Here is a 17,215-nt window from a genome sequence, read left to right as displayed (position 1 = left end):
CACTGATACAGTTTTTTGCGGTCAACCCGTGATTCATGTATCCTGCTCGGTGACAGAGGTGCTCTTGCATCCACAGCTGGAGTAACAAATTGCATCCCTGGAAGAAATTTCCTCCCTCTCGGCATATAGTCAAGGCTCGGTAGATTTCGGACAAAACCAAAGGGACCACAGTACTGTTAATTTTTTTGATTGCAACATCAGCCATCCCTACAAGGCCTATCTCTATTTTCTTATCTTTGCGGGGACAAACCATGATTCCCAAGAAGGCTGTGATGAATGTCAAAGTACGTCTTGCCTCCTACTTGTTTCTGTCCCCACCATGAGTTAGTCCAAGGTTTGGTTCTTCGAAACCCTGAGGAGTACCATACCGTTGATATAAGAATTGAAGAGCACAATAACCTTTCGACAAATCGTCATCTTGCACCTTCCGACTAATGTGTAGCAAATTTAAAAACTCATGTAGAGACACTGGTCTAGGAGAAAGCAAATATTGCCCCCTCAATTTCCCATCCAAACCTGCATAACCCGCAATCTCCTCTAATGTAGGTGTAACCTCAAAGTCTGCAAAGCGGAATACATTACGGGTTGGATCCCAAAATGGTATCAAAGCTTCAATGACGTCCGTCCTTGGCTTGATATCTAACAGACTGACGAGGCCTCCCAAAATTCTTTCCACTATTTTCTTACTATCATTTCCCAAATCATTCCACCACATGTGGAGCTGCAGAGTGACCTTGCTAAAGACTGAGAACGGTTCGTTTTGATTTGTGCTCATCCTGCACATTTATTAAGGTGATTAAGAAAGAAAAAAAACTTTTATTCGACTCAAAAATAAAACTATTTATATGTTGTTTTGTGTGTTTTCAAATTGGAAAAAAATAAATAAAAAACTTGATTTTCAAACGCGGCCTTTCAGCACTTCGGAAGCGAAGATTTTTAAGACTGTGTGGGTCAACTGGACCAAATCTTAAAAAGAATGACCCAAGAGGTGGCTGTTTATGCAAAGTCAGTCTTCCGGCGTCCCTTTCGGGAACATTCGGCTATGTTTTGACAAAACAGCGCCACCCGACTTCTTTATGACAGAATTAAAATTTTGAATGTTTTTTTTTATTATTATTTATTTGTTTATGGCTATTTTAGCAAAAGGTGGGGTTGGACCCGATGAGGGTTGCCTACGTATCTCACATCCGGTGAGAATCAAACCAGCGTAGTTCGGGCGAATTAACCGCACTATTTTAAAATAGGACTCTTTTTCATTTTCATTTTTGACATTTCATAAAAAACATAAAAAAAACATTACTTTTAAAACAAAACTCCCTTTTTTTCTTTTTTTTTTTAACAAACAACCTATTTTCCAAAAAAAAAAAATCTTCTTTTTTTTTAACAAACAATATAACAGCCTATTTTTCGAACCAAAAAACAACCCTTTTTTTTCTTTTTCGCTCTTTTTTTCTTTTTCTTTTTTTAGTAAAACAAACCAAAAAATAAAACTTTTTATTTTTATTTTCCAGAGTTTCGACAATACTTGGGCATTGTTTTTTTTTTCAAAACCATTAGTTAACTCTCCAACTGCTATTTTTCTCTTTTTCTTAATTTTCTAACATTTTCGAAATTCAAAAAAAAACGGTCAACATCCAGGCCAGAGCAAATAAATGCACAGAAAACAATTAGGATGCATCAGGATGGTCTTTCCATTTCAGGTTGCTAGCCCTAGACGGACCCAACCCCTGTGTTGAGTCCCCTTAGTCAAAATGCACATGAAGCAAACAAACGTTCCTACTAGGGATCTGGCATGAGGCTGAGTTATTCTAGGTTCAAAACCTGGGTGTTTGTTCTAGACCTGGCTTACCCGAGCGGACAACTCGAGCCGAGGAGGAGGTGGCAGTCCGGGAACACAGAAGCTTCACCGGCTTTGCGACTTATCCAAACCTCGTTCTAAATTGGGACTTGACACTAGACAAAAAAGAAGTCGTACACCGTACACCCTTCTTCACAATTCAGAAGACTCAGAGAGGAGATGGGTTTCGGCACAGTTTATATACAGTTCACAAAATATCAAAGCAGTAAAAGCAGTTAGTTAGCACAGTATGCACAGATCATGTAACAAAATTTGATAAAGCTGAATACAACAATTATTCCAAGCTCGAATTCTGAACCCTGAACCAGAGATTCTGGGTCATACTTTCCCCAGCGGAGTCGCCAGAGCTGTCACACCTCCTTTTTCCGCCCCGAGAGGGGGTGAAGGAGTTTTTCCAATTAAAGGACAATCGAAACGGGATTTGTATATTTATTTCAGAGTCGCCACTTGGGAGATTTAGGGTGTCCCAAGTCACCAATTTAATCCCGAATCGAGGAAAAGAATGACTCTGTTTAACAGTCCGCGAACCAGAAAGCCGGATAAGGAATTCTGTTAACCCGGGAGAAGGTGTTAGGCATTCCCGAGTTCCGTGGTTCTAGCACGGTCGCTCAACTGTTGCATTTAGCTATTATCTGATTTTTACATGAATAACTTATGTGCTGATTCTACTTTTTATTGCTTTTACATATACATATTTATTTGAGAGAGTGAACGCCGTTTAAAGTATGTTTTTAGATTGCGCCGCATCAAATGAACCCGCAATCTTAGGCACACCCTATTCAACGTCTTAGGATTTGGATTCGGGCCGCATAAAATGCCCACCCACATTTAAGAATGTAATTTACTAAAGCCGCGCCTAAAGATTCTAGCGCGTTATTATCTTTTGGGAGGGCCGTGAAATTCGCTAAAACGGCCCTTCCCGACTTCTAAAAAAATTCATAAACCTTTACTGTGGGTCCTGCAATTTTTTAATTATTATTTTTGTTTTGTTTTTATTTGATGAAGCTCGTCTCATTTATTTATTTATTTAAAAAAAGGAAAGTAACTACATTTCTATTTTTTATTTTTGTCCCTAAATAAAGAAAAATCCTGTTAAATACATGCTAAAAAAACTGTAACTTATTTAATTAATAGATTACAACAGATGCTAACGAAAATTGTACTTGAACTTAAAAAATGGAAAATTGTTTCGCGCCTTATTCCATAAGCTAATATTACTAAAACTGGAATTATGTATATAAAAAACGTACAAGATTGACTAACGTTACTATAATTAACCATTTTAACTGTGGTGAGGTTAACTAAAACTAACTAAAGATATGCTACTTATCATGATTTACCCCATTAATCTAACAAAATTGAAAGGTTCATGTTATATCAGCGCATGACCATTTATACGATTCCTTCTTTTTTCAGTTCAATTATACAAACAAAAAAAAATTAAAACAGTTCACAAAGAAAAAAAACAAAATAGACCAGATTGTCTACTATCTACTTTATTGAAGCGGTTGGATTTTATTGTTGCATTTCAACTTCAAAGCTTTATCACTACAAGATTCGAATATGTACCTGGAATTCGAATTACAAATAGAGAGAAAAGAGGTCAGGAGTAACAATGTACAGCAGTAACACAGCAACAGAATCCCACAGCAAATAACAGCAACAAAAACCAGCAATAACCAGTGCAACAATGGTCAGAACCAAACTGAAAAACCCCGGAAAGCCTGACTGAAAATCAGTAACACTAAACGCAATCCACAGAGGCAGTAACAAAGTTCTAATTTCAGTAGTAAAGAAAAGGACCTCACTTTCAATTTTTAGCTCTCAAAGACTGACTTTTAATTCTGAAAAATTAGCCTATTTCTCACTTTGAAGTTTCTGAAAAAAAAATTTCTTCTCTAAATTTCCAGTCCTCTTTTCTCTATATCAACTCCCCTTATTTATAGGCTAGAACTAAACATTTATTTATTTAAAGCTTTTCACTTTCAGCCTGTATATTCCCTCCCATGTGCATCTATACACTTTTATCATTAATCTCATGCTTTTTTCTGATTTTCCACCCTTAAAGATACCAGACAGGGTGTATTCTGCACTACAAATTCCCTTTTCATTAAATAATTCATTAATTATACACTGAATATTAACTGGCAGACTATTAACACTAATCATTTTAAATCTTTTAACACCCAAAAATACCCCTGAAAATCCCATATTATTATTGCCTTGCCCTCACTCTTAGCAATATGTATTTAAACCTCTCTGATTTACAACTACATCAAATCACTACACAGCTACAACCAATCCTTAAGTCAAATTCACACAAAAGATTCAAGCATCAAAACAAACCAAAGAAGTGATTTAGGTTGTATTCGTCCAAACAAAGCAGTCATAAACTATCTTTTCGACGAAATTGTTCAAATCGAATGTAGCTTATAACGCACACTCAAACAAAAGAAGAAAACCTTGACCAAATAAAAAGGTCTTGAAGAAGAAGGAGAGTTAATGAATAAAACAAGATTACAAAATAACACTTTAAACAAAGAATCAATAATCCGAAAAAAAATAGAATGAACGAAACAAGATTACGAACAACACTTAAAACCAAAAACCCTAACAGAAAATAAATCAAATGAAATAAATAATCTTGAAAGAAAAATATAAAACTTGAACGAACCCAAATCGACCTCGGAGTTGAACTACTGGAGGTCGAACGGACTATTTTGTGGATGTTGAAAAAGGAAAAAGCAGCAGCTGGACGTTTGGACTATGGTGGATTATCATGGAGGGACGAGGGTGTCGTGGCGTCGAGGAGTAGCAGTGGCAGTAGCTGGGTTCGCTGCTGCCATGGTCGCCGTGACAGCAACAGCGACCGGTCGTGAGGAACAGCAACAAAGACGCGAGGAACAGCAGCAACGATGCGAGGAACAGCAACAACGATGCGAGGAACAGCAGCAACGGTAGCCTGCAGCAGCGACGGTGCAGTGAGGCGTGGTGTCGAGGTGTTTGGGCAGCAGCAGCAGTGATGGCTGCTGCAGAGGACGTCGCGGGCAGTGGGTGGTTGATGGGGCGTGCATGGTGGTGCGCGAGGATGGCGTTTCGAAGGGGTGGCGATGGTTATGGCGTGAGGTCGTTTTGGACGTGAAAGAAAAAAAGAACCATGGCCAAGCTTTACATTTCTCTCTTCGTTTTTCTTTAGTTTCAAATGAGGAAGAAAGTGAACAGTCCCTTCTTCAGTTTTTCAGAAATTTCCTCCACGTTCCTTTTCACTTTTTCCTTTCTTTTCGTTTTAAAACCCACCCCCTTTTCACGTTCTGCTCGTTCTCTTGTTACCTTATTCCAAGAAATGGACCTCACGCGTATAGGGGTCCAAGACTTATGTCCCCCATGCATGGTGGAGTTCCGTCCGTGTTCCCCACGCGTGTCCCCCATGTGTGGTGGACTCGGATTATTATAGGCTAAGTCCGAAAATTAGGCCTAAAACGGGTAGTTTGAACCCAAATATTATTCTTTTGCCCGGACCTAAGAATAAAACACGATGTTATTCAATTAATCCCATGGAAGCAAAATAACTACAAAAATAAGACTAACTTTTAAAACAAAACTATTTCTTTCTTCTTCTTTTTTTAGTATTTTTCAAGATTAAATTAGCTACAAAGCATAAATAAAATTATTTTTGTCATTTTCGTTTTTTATATAAAGATAAAATATAAAGTACTATTTTTTGTATTTTTCAAGATTAAAATGACTACAAAACATTAATAAAACTACATTTTTTATAATTTTCGAAATTATATAAAGTATAAAAAATAAGGTAGTATTTTTGTATTTTTTCAAATTTATGAGAAATACATAAGCTAAAATTTACATATATATTTTTTGTAATTTTTCTTTTGCGACGAAATAAGGTAAAATAGTCAAAATAGCTATATTAAACTCAATTCAAATATTAACGTTTTGTAGCCCTCTTTTCTTTCTTTCTTTTTTTTGATAAAACTAAAATTCTAAATTGATATACAAACTAAATTAACTCAAAAATACTAATTAAAACTCCTAACAAAAATTATCATACACAATTAAACACCAATTAAAACAAAATTGCATAATTTGACATTAAATGCTAACAATGCAAAATATTCCTATTTTTGTGACTTTCATTTTTTTGTAAAACAAACTTAATTAAATACTAAATGAAAATGTGATATATTTTATATTTTTATTAATTAAAACAAATAAACATGCACTCATAAAAATACAAATAATTATACAAAAATACCACAAAAATAACGAAAATTGCACACAAAGGAAAATTATTTTATTTTGAATTTTTTGGGAGTAATTCTTTCATAGGGCAAAAATCACGTGCTTACAGCAGGTAGGCCTGATTCGGATTTCTTATCTGAAATATGTAATAAATCAGTCTGCCTCAACCTTTTAAGTTTTAATCAGACCCTAAGTAGTATGTGCAAGACATGCTAAACTGTGTCTTTGGTTTTAAGGAGGTCTGTTGAGCCTTATTTGTTTATGCGCTTTCTCCCCAAACTTGCCACATGTATGTTTTGTTTGTCGCCTTAGAATTTTTCCTTTGAAACTACAAAGCCTAATACTCCTTCCCTTTAGGATTAGTAGTCCTAAGTGCCTCTAGGACTGATAGGAATGGGATGGGTAATAGCATGCAATAAGTAATCGAGACCAATCCGCGCTTTAATACCTTAATGGGGTGGGAAGGGTAGATATGGATATAATGACCACGCGATAACATATCGTGTAGCCCCTCATTGAGGAGTGATTACCGGATGTTGTGTGGGGTGATCCATATTATTTATAAACCTAGGACCCCCTTTTCCTTTACTTGTTTATTTAATTGTTTGCTTTCAAACTATTTTCTCAAAATTCAACTTTTCTTTTGTTTTCTTTTAATTTCACCTATTTGTAACCCTTATGTGCAAATCCCCTCTTATTTGAAGTCTTACTCGCATTCATGTTATTTGTACTTAAAGTCATAACCGTAGCCTGGCCGGGAACCACATTAGTGGATCCTGAGGGGTGCCTAACACCTTCCCCTCGGGATAATTTCAAGCCCTTAACCAATCTCTGGTTTCCTAAATCAAATTCTTTCTAGTGTCCTAATGCACTCAAATCATTAGGTGGAGACTCTTCAATCCAAACCCAATTCGCAAAAGGGAACGAGTTGTCCTCCCAAATGTCATGAACCCGCTTTCGCGACGAAAAAGGGGGCGCGAAAACATGGCGACTCCGTTGGGGACTTCTTTTAGGCTATTACCATTTCAGGCTATTATTGTGACTTTGCGCTTCTCTATATGTCTTTATTTGCTTAATGCCTTTAAGGATTTAATTCCATCTTCTACTGCAAAAACTAACTTGTTTCTTGTTTCTTTCCCTTGTTTCTTTCACTGCTTTCCTTTACTGCACTCCTTTATTACTGTTTTAAATTATTGTAATTATTATTTTATGAATGTGCAGATACGTGATAACTTGTTTTAATTACATATGCATGTTTCCAACATCATATTCCACTCGTGCCAAACAAATACCATAGCAACGCTTATAATGAGTCATTGCGCTCTTCCGATGATATCACCCTTTAAATCCGGAAAAGGCATATTTGCGGTAAAACCACTCGATCAACGATGTAGTCGACGATTCTGTGCCTTTCCCTCTTAAGTTGTTCGCTCAAGGGTACCAGTTACTTTGTTTAAACTATGCATGCATCATGGTCAAACCTAGCCGAGTCAGTTATGTTGTCCGCATAATGACTTTTTAAGATAGCCTTGTCCAAAGTCCACTGGGTTTCCCAAACCCAAACGGACACTATCACATTTTGTGCATTTATTTGGAGAACTAAATGTTTTTATGCCAATTATTGGTATTTTATAGTCGAGTCTGGTGGGGGTAAGGGCCTAACCCTTTTGTCTTGTAGAAACATGAGGCACGAGGTCCCCAGCTTCAATATGGTTAGCACACCCTCACTCTTGCTGGACTGGTGGAGGAGTCTTCCATCAAATGACCAAATCAACGAGTGGAAAGAGAGGGTCGCCAAAGCTAGCGAAAAGTTGGAATTTCTGGAGTACAGTCTGCTGGAATTGGAAGGGAAAGTGAGGAAGAGAGTCACCGACTGCCAGAACGCTGAAGGAAACGAAGGAGAACACATGGCAAAGACATTTCTACTGGTGAACCTATGCGAGCTGGAGGATTTGATTAACAAGAGCATTCAACCTGAGGAAGGTCCTTCTGGGACCAAATAGATAGGAATTTTCTTTTGCTTTATGAAATGTAATAAGGTCAATAACCACTAGTGACATTTTATTCCTTGTTATTTAGTGTCGTTTTGGGATTCGTCTGCTTTTTATCAATAAAATGAGGCATTTAGCATTCTAAGTTCTCCAAATCAATTTGTCTTTAGGCCTACCTCGGGCACAATGGGGTTCCCAAATTAGGACATGATTTACATTCTTGCACTATGTGTTTAAATATCGCAACACTTTCTTATAATACGCACTGACTTGTTACCTTTTTTGTTTTTACTTTTATTTTATTTATTCCCCTCCCCAAAGGTTAGTTCGTGCACTCTGGCATCGTCATCATATTCCACAAGATCAAAGGGCCCTCCACCCACTCCTCCTCCTAGTCCTATCAGAAATAGGAACAAAGGAAAGATGGAAGATTTGAACAACACCAGAAAAGAAAACTCAACTGAATGGGTAGAGGTCATTCATGGTGCTCAGGTATCCAAAGAAAGTGTGTCCCAACTCGAGCAGAAACTATTGAAATTTTAGGAGGAACTTGATCAAGTTCGGAATCTGGCAAACTTGTCATTTTCCCTCACCACTCCAGATATCAATTTTCCAAACGCTCAGAATAGCACGCCTCCACAAAACATCCTAAAACCACAAAACCATCCCACTCCTCACCACCACTGCAATACATACCATATATCCAGCAATACTCCACTGCTCATCCCAGAACCTCTGAATTCCACAAATGATCATTTCCACGCCCCTTATAACACCCCCATCTATGTGGAAACCATGTCACACTCCACCCAACCTGTCTCAAGCACACCCGAATCTGATGATAAAGACTTACTCATCAAAAACCTAGCTGCGGAACTCAAGAAATTGACTAGTCAAATTTAGGGTGTCGAAGGAAGCAAGGGGATTGAAGGGTTGAACTACGAAGATCTTTGCATACAATCGGATGTCGAACTGCCTGAGGGGTACAAACCTCCTAAGTTCGAGATGTTTGATGGTACAGGGGATCCGAGAGTCCACTTGAGAACAAACTGCGACAAGCTGGTCGGAGTAGGGAAAGACGAAAGGATTCGCATGAAGCTTTTCATGAGGAGTCTAAAAGGAGATGCTCTGTTTTGGTACATCAGCCAAGACCCGGAAAAATGACCAAACTGGGTGAGTATGGCGTCCGACTTTATGGACAGATTCAGGTTCAATATAGAAAATGCACCAGATTTGTTCTACATTCAGAACTTAAAGAAGAAGCCCGCGGAAACATTCCGCCAGTATGCCACTCGCTGGAGATCAGAAGTTGCTAAGGTCAGACCTGCTTTAGAAGAAGAACAAATGAACAAGTTTTTTGTCTGGGCTCAAGACCCGTAGTACTATGAAAGGCTGATGTTGATTGAGAGCCAGAAATTTTTCGACATTATCAAGCTGGGTGAAAGGATTGAAGAGGGCATCAAAAGTGGTATGGTTACGAACTTTGAAGCCTTGCAAGCTACCAATAAGGCTTTACAGTCTGGTGGTACGTCTAAGAAAAAGGACGTAGGTGCCATAATGGTTGCACAAAGAGCCAAATCCCCTATCAAATACCAAGCCTATCTGATACATCCACTCACATATCAGCCTACCCTGAATTACCAAGCACCCTCACCCTCTTACCAAACTCCACCACCTACTTACCAATCACCCCCACCTCCTACATATCAACCTACCTCACCCAGATATTCCCAACCCGCACATGTCTACCAAGCCTACAATGCTCAACCATCCCACTATCAATCACCTCCCACACGACAAAACTTTCCTAGACCTCGACAAAATTTCAACCACAAACCCCCCAAATAGTATACCGCCATTGCTGAACCGATTGACCAGTTGTATGAAAGGCTCAAAGTTACCGGTTAAGTCACCACTATCCCTGCTATAACCCTTGAAAACCCTTCTCAGTGTGTTAATCTGAATAAATCCTGTGCATGCCATTCCGCCATGAAAAGGGCATATCATTAATGAATGCCGTTCTCTGAAAGACAAGATCCAGACTTTGATTGATAACAAGATCATTGTGGCAAAGGAGCCTACTCTGAATGTCCGCATCAACCCTCTGCCAGATCATAAGGGTGGAGGTGTTCACATGATTGAAATAGAGGATGATTGGGATCCCAAAGGATTGATCGGTTTAATCATAGAAGGTGACGAACCAAAAAAGCCAATAGTCACCCTTAATCCGATTGTAGTCCAGACTCAGCCTTCTAGGGATGCCGAGGTAAACATGTCTGTACCACTTGAGTTTGAAGAACTACCCCCTACAAAGACACCAACACCAATTGAGGTCGAGTTTGGGTCTCCAGCAAACGCACCCGCACCATTTGAAGTTGCGGTTTTACCCTCCAAAATACATGCTCCGTTCGGAGTAAAGGTGCCCATTCCAATAGCAATGTCGGTTGTAACACCGTTCCATACAAATGTCATACCTGGGTATTACACAGCCGAGGCGAGAAGAAAAGGGAAGGTCAAGTTCGGGGAAGCCATTGCGGCACGAGGTATGACAAGAACTGACAGGGTTTATACTCCGGAGCATTTAGCTGAGTCGAGTAAGCAGGCCTCTGGTCGGCCGACCATTACTAAAACCGGGCCCGACGATCTATGGAGAAATATACAAGCCAAGGAATATTAAGTCATTGATCAGCTGAACAAAACACCAGCACAAATTTCTATCCTAGCTTTGCTGCAAAGTTCCGACATACATAAGAATGCCTTGCTAAAGGTGCTGAGCGAGGCATATGAACAAGAAATATCACCGGAGGAGAAATGGAAAACATGGTAGGGCAGGTATTGGAAAGTCACAAGATCACTTTTCATGAAGATGAGCTACCACCAGAAGGGTTGAGTCACAACAAAGCATTGCACATTACTGTGCAATGCGAAGATTATTTTATCACTAGGGTCCTGATTGATGGAGGGTCCAGCCTTAATATTTGTCCGTTGGTAACACTCAGAACATTGGGAAAGGGTCTGTATGAGATCAAGGACGGGGCCATCAACGTTAAAGCTTTCGACGGTTCCCAAAGCCACCATTGGGGAAATCAGTTTGTGCTTGCAAATGGAGCCTACTTGGTTTGATGTCGATTTCCAAGTAATAGATGTGTCGGCATCCTACAATCTGCTATTGGGACGGTCGTGGATTCATGCCGCTAGGGCCGTAGCATCAACACTGCATCAGGCGGTGAAATTTGAATGGAACCACCAAGAGGTGATCATTCACGGCGATGGTAGCAATCTCATATACAGTTGCCAAACCATCCCAGCGATCGGAGGAAGGATAAAGATAGGCGGGGAAACCTATCACCACATCGAGCGAGTCAACGCCGTTTACAAAGACAAATGGTGGGATAATAAAATTAAAAGCATATTGAACTGGAGCGGACATGAACCTGGCAAGGGACTTGGCAAGAATCTCCAAGGAATTGTCAAGCCTATCAAACTGAAGAAACATGGCACTACTTTCGGTCTGGGATATGAGTACACCTGGGAGGAATTCAAACACTGGTCTCCACTATGGCGCGGTCCTTACCATCCGCTGGAGCAGCCAATACCACATTTGGAGCAGACTTTATAGCCGGCCGATGTTATCTATTGGTCGGAAGAAGAGGAAGCACTAGCAGCTGTGAAAAACATGTTCTTAGAGGACAATGACATGGATTATTGTGTTGTTCTCGAGGAGGAGAAGGAGGAGGAGGAGGAGGAGGAGGAAGGTTCATCCATACAGGCAGTTAGAAAAGGAGCATGCCTCAATAATTGGACCATCAAAACCACCAAAGCCCGGAAAGCCTCGGGGTAGCAAGGCTGAACAAAGCATCATGCACTATCTTTTATTTTTACTAGTTGATTTTCCTTTCGCATTTTTGAATTTTCAAAATAAGATCTTCCAATGCTCAAAACAGTTATGGAATTTATCAAAGCATTTTGGTTTCCTTACAAATCTTACTCTTAATGTTTTTCTCTCATTACTTTACTTAATACAGCATTACTATTACCTATCTTGATGAACCAATGACTGTGACATACAACGAGACAATGCAACAAACAGAGGAAGATGAAATACCGGAAGAGATCGTTAAGGAAGTTGAGGATTTTGAGAACAAACTTAAGTCCAACCTGAACGAGACCGAGATTGTTAACCTGGGAGATGCAGAAAATATCAAAGAAACTCGGATCAGCATTCATTTGTCACCATCAGAAAAGAAAGAATACATAGAATTTCTGAAGGAATATGAGGACGTATTCTCCTGGTCATATGATGACATGATTGGTTTGAGTACATCTATTATAGCGCACAAACTACCAACTGATCCGACATGTCCACCGATAACAAAAGCTCAGAAAGTTTAAACCCGACATGAGTCTAAAAATCAAGGAAGAAGTCACTAAGCAGGTCAAAGCTAAGGTTCTCAGAGTAGTAGAATATCCGACATGACTAGCCAACATCGTGCCAGTACCGAAGAAGGACCGGAAGGTCAAAGTCTGTGTCGACTACCGGGATCTCAACCGGGCCAGTCTGAAAGACGACTTTCCCTTGCCAAACATACACATCCTGATTGACAATTGCGCCAAACATGAGTTGCAATCATTTGTAGATTGTTTCGCTGGGTATCATCAGATCTGGATGGATAAAGTAGATGTTGAGAAAACGGCCTTCACTACGCCATGGGGAATGTATTTCTACAAGATGATTCCATTCGTGTTGAAGAATGCAGGGGCCACCTACATGAGGGCCATGACTACTATCTTCCATGATATGATACACAAGAAGATAGAGGTGTATATAGATGATTTTATTATCAAGTCCAAGAAAGCCGCTGATCACATGGAAGATTTGAGGAAATTCTTCAATATATTGCGAAGGTATAATCTAAAACTAAATCCCGCAAAATGTGCATTCGAGGTTCCTGCTGGAAAGACACTTGGGTTTATTGTGAGTTGCCGAGGAATAGAACTGGATCTATCAAAGGTCAAAGCTATTCAAAAACTACCACCGCCAAAGAACAAGAAGGGTATGATGAGTTTCTTGGGGAGACTTAACTACATCAGCCGATTCATAGCACAGTCTACAGTTATCTGTGAGCCGATCTTTAAGATGTTGAAGAAGAATTCCGCTACCAAATGGACTAATGATTTCCAAAATAACTTTTGACAGAATCAAGGAATACCTATCAACACCACCAGTCCTAGTTCCACCTGAGCTAGGTAGACCTTTATTACTCTACCTCGTAGTATTGGATGGAGCGTTTGGTTGTGTTCTGGGGCAGCATGATGAAACAGGGAGGAAGGAGTAGGCCATCTATTACCTCAGTAAGAAGTTCACTGAGGCTCGGTATTCTCTGTTAGAGCGCACCTGTTGTGCTTTGACTTGGGTAGCTCAGAAGTTAAGGCACTACTTTTGTGCCTATACTACATATCTCATATCAAGGATGGATCCTTTGAAGTACATCTTTCAGAAGCTCATGCCCACTGGCAAGCTAGCCAAGTGGCAAATCCTGTTGAGTGAATTCGACACTATCTACATAACTCAGAAAGCAATCAAGGGACAGGCATTGGCCGATCATCTCGCCGAGAATCCCGTGGACGGAGAATACGAACCCCTAAAGACGTATTTTCCTGACAAAGAGGTATCATTAATAGGAGAAAACATTGAAGATTCCTATGATGGTTGGAGAATGTTCTTCGACGGAGCAGCAAATTTCAAAGGAGTGGGCATAAGAGCTGTCCTAGTATCAGAAATTGGCCAATACTATCCAGTGTCTGCTAAACTCAAGTTTCCGTGCACCAACAACATGGCCAAGTACGAAGCCTACATCTTAGGGCTCAAGATGGCCATTGACATGAACATCCGAGTTGCTAGTAATTGGGGGTTCAGACTTGCTTATATATCATGTCCGAGAAGAATGGGCGACCAAGAAATCCAAGATACTCCCTTATTTGCATCACGTGCAGGAGTTGAGAAAGAGGTTCACAAAGACAGAGTTCCGGCATGTTCCCAGAGTCCAGAATGAGTTTGCCGATGCATTGGCTACACTATCATCCATGAAACAACATCCAGATAAGAACTTTATTGATCTCATTCCGGTAAAGATCCATGATCAGTCAGCTTAATATGCTCATGTTGAGGAAGAAGCAGACAGAAAGCCTTGGTTTCATGATATCAAGGAATACTTGACGAAAGGAGAATACCCAAAACTTGCAAATCCACGCACACTTCGGAGGTTGTCCAACAATTTCTTTCACATCGGAGGAATCTTGTACATAAAGACTTCTGATTTAGTATTGCTAAGATGTGTCAACACAAAAGAATCATCTAAACTGCTAGAAGAAATCCACGTTGGGACCTGAGGTCCACATATGAATGGATTTGTTTTAGCGAAGAAGATACTCCGAGCTGGTTACTTTTGGATGACTATGGAGATGGACTGCATCCAGTATGTCCAGAAATGCCACTGCTGCCAGATACATGCAGACATGATAAAGGTACCTACAAATGAGCTTAATGCAACAAGTTCGCCATGGCCGTTCACCGCATGGGGGATGGATGTTATCGGACCAATCGAATCTACTGCATCAAACAGGCACAGGTTTATCCTAGTAGCAATTGATTATTTCACCAAATGGGTTGAAGTAGCATCTTACAGAGTAGTGACCAAGAAAGTCGTGGCAGACTTCGTCCGCGACCGTATCGTGTGTCAGTTTGGAATTCCAGAGTCAATCATTACTGATAATGGCTCCAACCTCAACAGTGATTTGATGAAATCCATGTGTGAAACCTTCAAGATCAAACAAAAAAATCTACAACTTACAGACCTCAAATGAACGGAGCCGTAGAGGCCGCCAACAAGAATATTTGTAAGCACGTGATTTTTGACCCTCCCCGAGGATTTTCACATTTTCTTTAGCATAAATATGAAATTGGGTCTAATATAGCCATTTTAACTATTTTACTTTATTTCGTTGCAAAAAGAAAAAAAAATCACAAAATATATATATAAATTTTAGTTTATGTATTTCTCATAAACTTGAAAAATACAAAAATTGTACTTTATTTTGGTACTTTATATAAATTCGAAAATTACAAAAAATATAATTCGATTAATATTTTGTAGTCGTTTTAATTTCGGAAAAATACAAAAATATTACTTTATATTTTTGTCTTTATTAAAAAATGAAAATTACAAAAAAATAGTTTTATTAATATTCTATAGTCATTTTAACTTTGAAAAATACAAAAAAAAAATATTGCTTCATATTTTATCTTAATATTTAAAAATAAACGAAAATTACAAAAATAGTTTTATTAATATTTTGTAGCTATTTTAAATCTTGAAAAATATTTAAAAAGATATAGTTTTGTTTGAATACTAGTCTTATTTTTGGTAGTTATTTTGCTTACATAGGACTAGTTAAGCAACGTGTTCCTATTTCTCGGGTCCGGGCAAAAGAATAATATTCGGGTTCAAACTACCCGCTTTTAGGCCTAATTTTCGGACCTAGCCCATAATAATCCGAGTCCGCCACACGTGGGGAACACGGACGGAATCCCATACACGGGGAACCCCACCACGCGTGGGGAACACAAGCCTCGAACCCCACCACGCGTGGGGCTCATTTGTCTTGGCCAAAGGGATCAAATACACGGACAAAGAAGAAAAAGGAAAAAAAAACAAAAAATTTTCTGAGAGGACTATTCATCTTCTTCTTCAAAGAGAAGAAGAAGAAAAAACCGACTGAAAAGAACCGGACCTCAAACCATCGTCGACCACTGTTCATCTTCTCCAAAAGGAGAAGAACAAAACCCTAACGCTCCCTCCATTGAAACCAGTCCGGATTCCTCCATCACCACCATCGTTCCACCTCCATCAACAACCCCAAAACCACCGTCAACCTCCAGCTCATCCCCCCCTCGTCGTCACTGTCCAACCCACGACCAAACGACCACTCCGTCACGACCCCTCCAGTAAACCACCAAACGACCCTTCAACCACCATCCCCTCACGTCCAAAACGCCACCACCTACGTCCGCAACCTCCCAGCTCCACCATCGTCAACCAAACAGGCCCGTCGAACCACCGTCGACCACCTGCCCGACGCCATAATCACCAACCTTCAACGAAAACCCACCAGCTCATCCAGTCGCACCCCCACGTCCAAACGACTGCCTGCATCGTCCAAACACCACCTTCAACCAATAACCTCCCGTCGAACCCCCTCCTCCTCACGTCCAGCAAAACCACCAGCCCCATCACCCACCCTCGCACCCCGGCAACGAACCACGACCACCTCCATAACTGCCCCTTCCTCACATCCAAACGACCCTTCTGCTGCAGCTTCATGCACCAGTTGCTGCGTCGGAGATACAGCAGCAACCAACAATCTTGGGCGTCGACAGTTGTGGGGTCCAAGCTTTCCATCGAGGTCGTCTTTGGTTCGTCGATGTGTTTGTCCGAGGTTTCGTCGTTGTTCCACGTCCGGTGAGGTCTGGCTTGAATTCCGTCGGGGTCGTGTTTGTCGTCCTAAGTTTTCCGAGGTTCAAAGGTTAGTAAACCTCAAGCATTAAATAAGGAGATGTTATGTCAAAAGTTCAAAAAATGCAATATAGAAATTGGTATGATAATTTCTTGCTCATGTTTTCACCATATGCGTTTTGTTCATTTGTGGTGTTATGTATTTTTGTTTATTTGATATCATTTAATTAAGTAGGGTTAGTTGTTCTATGACACAGTTTAACGTCAATTTGTTCGTCCTTTCCCGTGCTTAGTTCATTCGGACAAAACTAGCATTACTTGTTGTTATTACTTTCAAAACACTCATTTTGCTAGATTCCTTTTATTAAATTTGTAACGAGTTATGAGATTTCAGCTGTAAATAGGCTATAAGGTTTAGTATTGTTAAAGGCGTAAAAATGGCATCCTTTTAAAAAAATAAAAAAAAAGTAAATAAAAAACAAATAAATAAATAAACAAAAAGAAAAAAAAACGAGACTAGCTTCGCCAAAAATAAAAATATACAGATTGCGGAGCCCTCACAAAGTATATGTATTAAATACTTAGATTCCGGG

Source organism: Nicotiana sylvestris, chromosome 8, assembly GCF_000393655.2.
Source record: "Nicotiana sylvestris chromosome 8, ASM39365v2, whole genome shotgun sequence".
Lineage (NCBI taxonomy): Eukaryota > Viridiplantae > Streptophyta > Magnoliopsida > Solanales > Solanaceae > Nicotiana > Nicotiana sylvestris.
The sequence above is the reverse complement of the archived record's forward strand: the minus strand, read 5'-3'. Positions refer to the sequence as shown.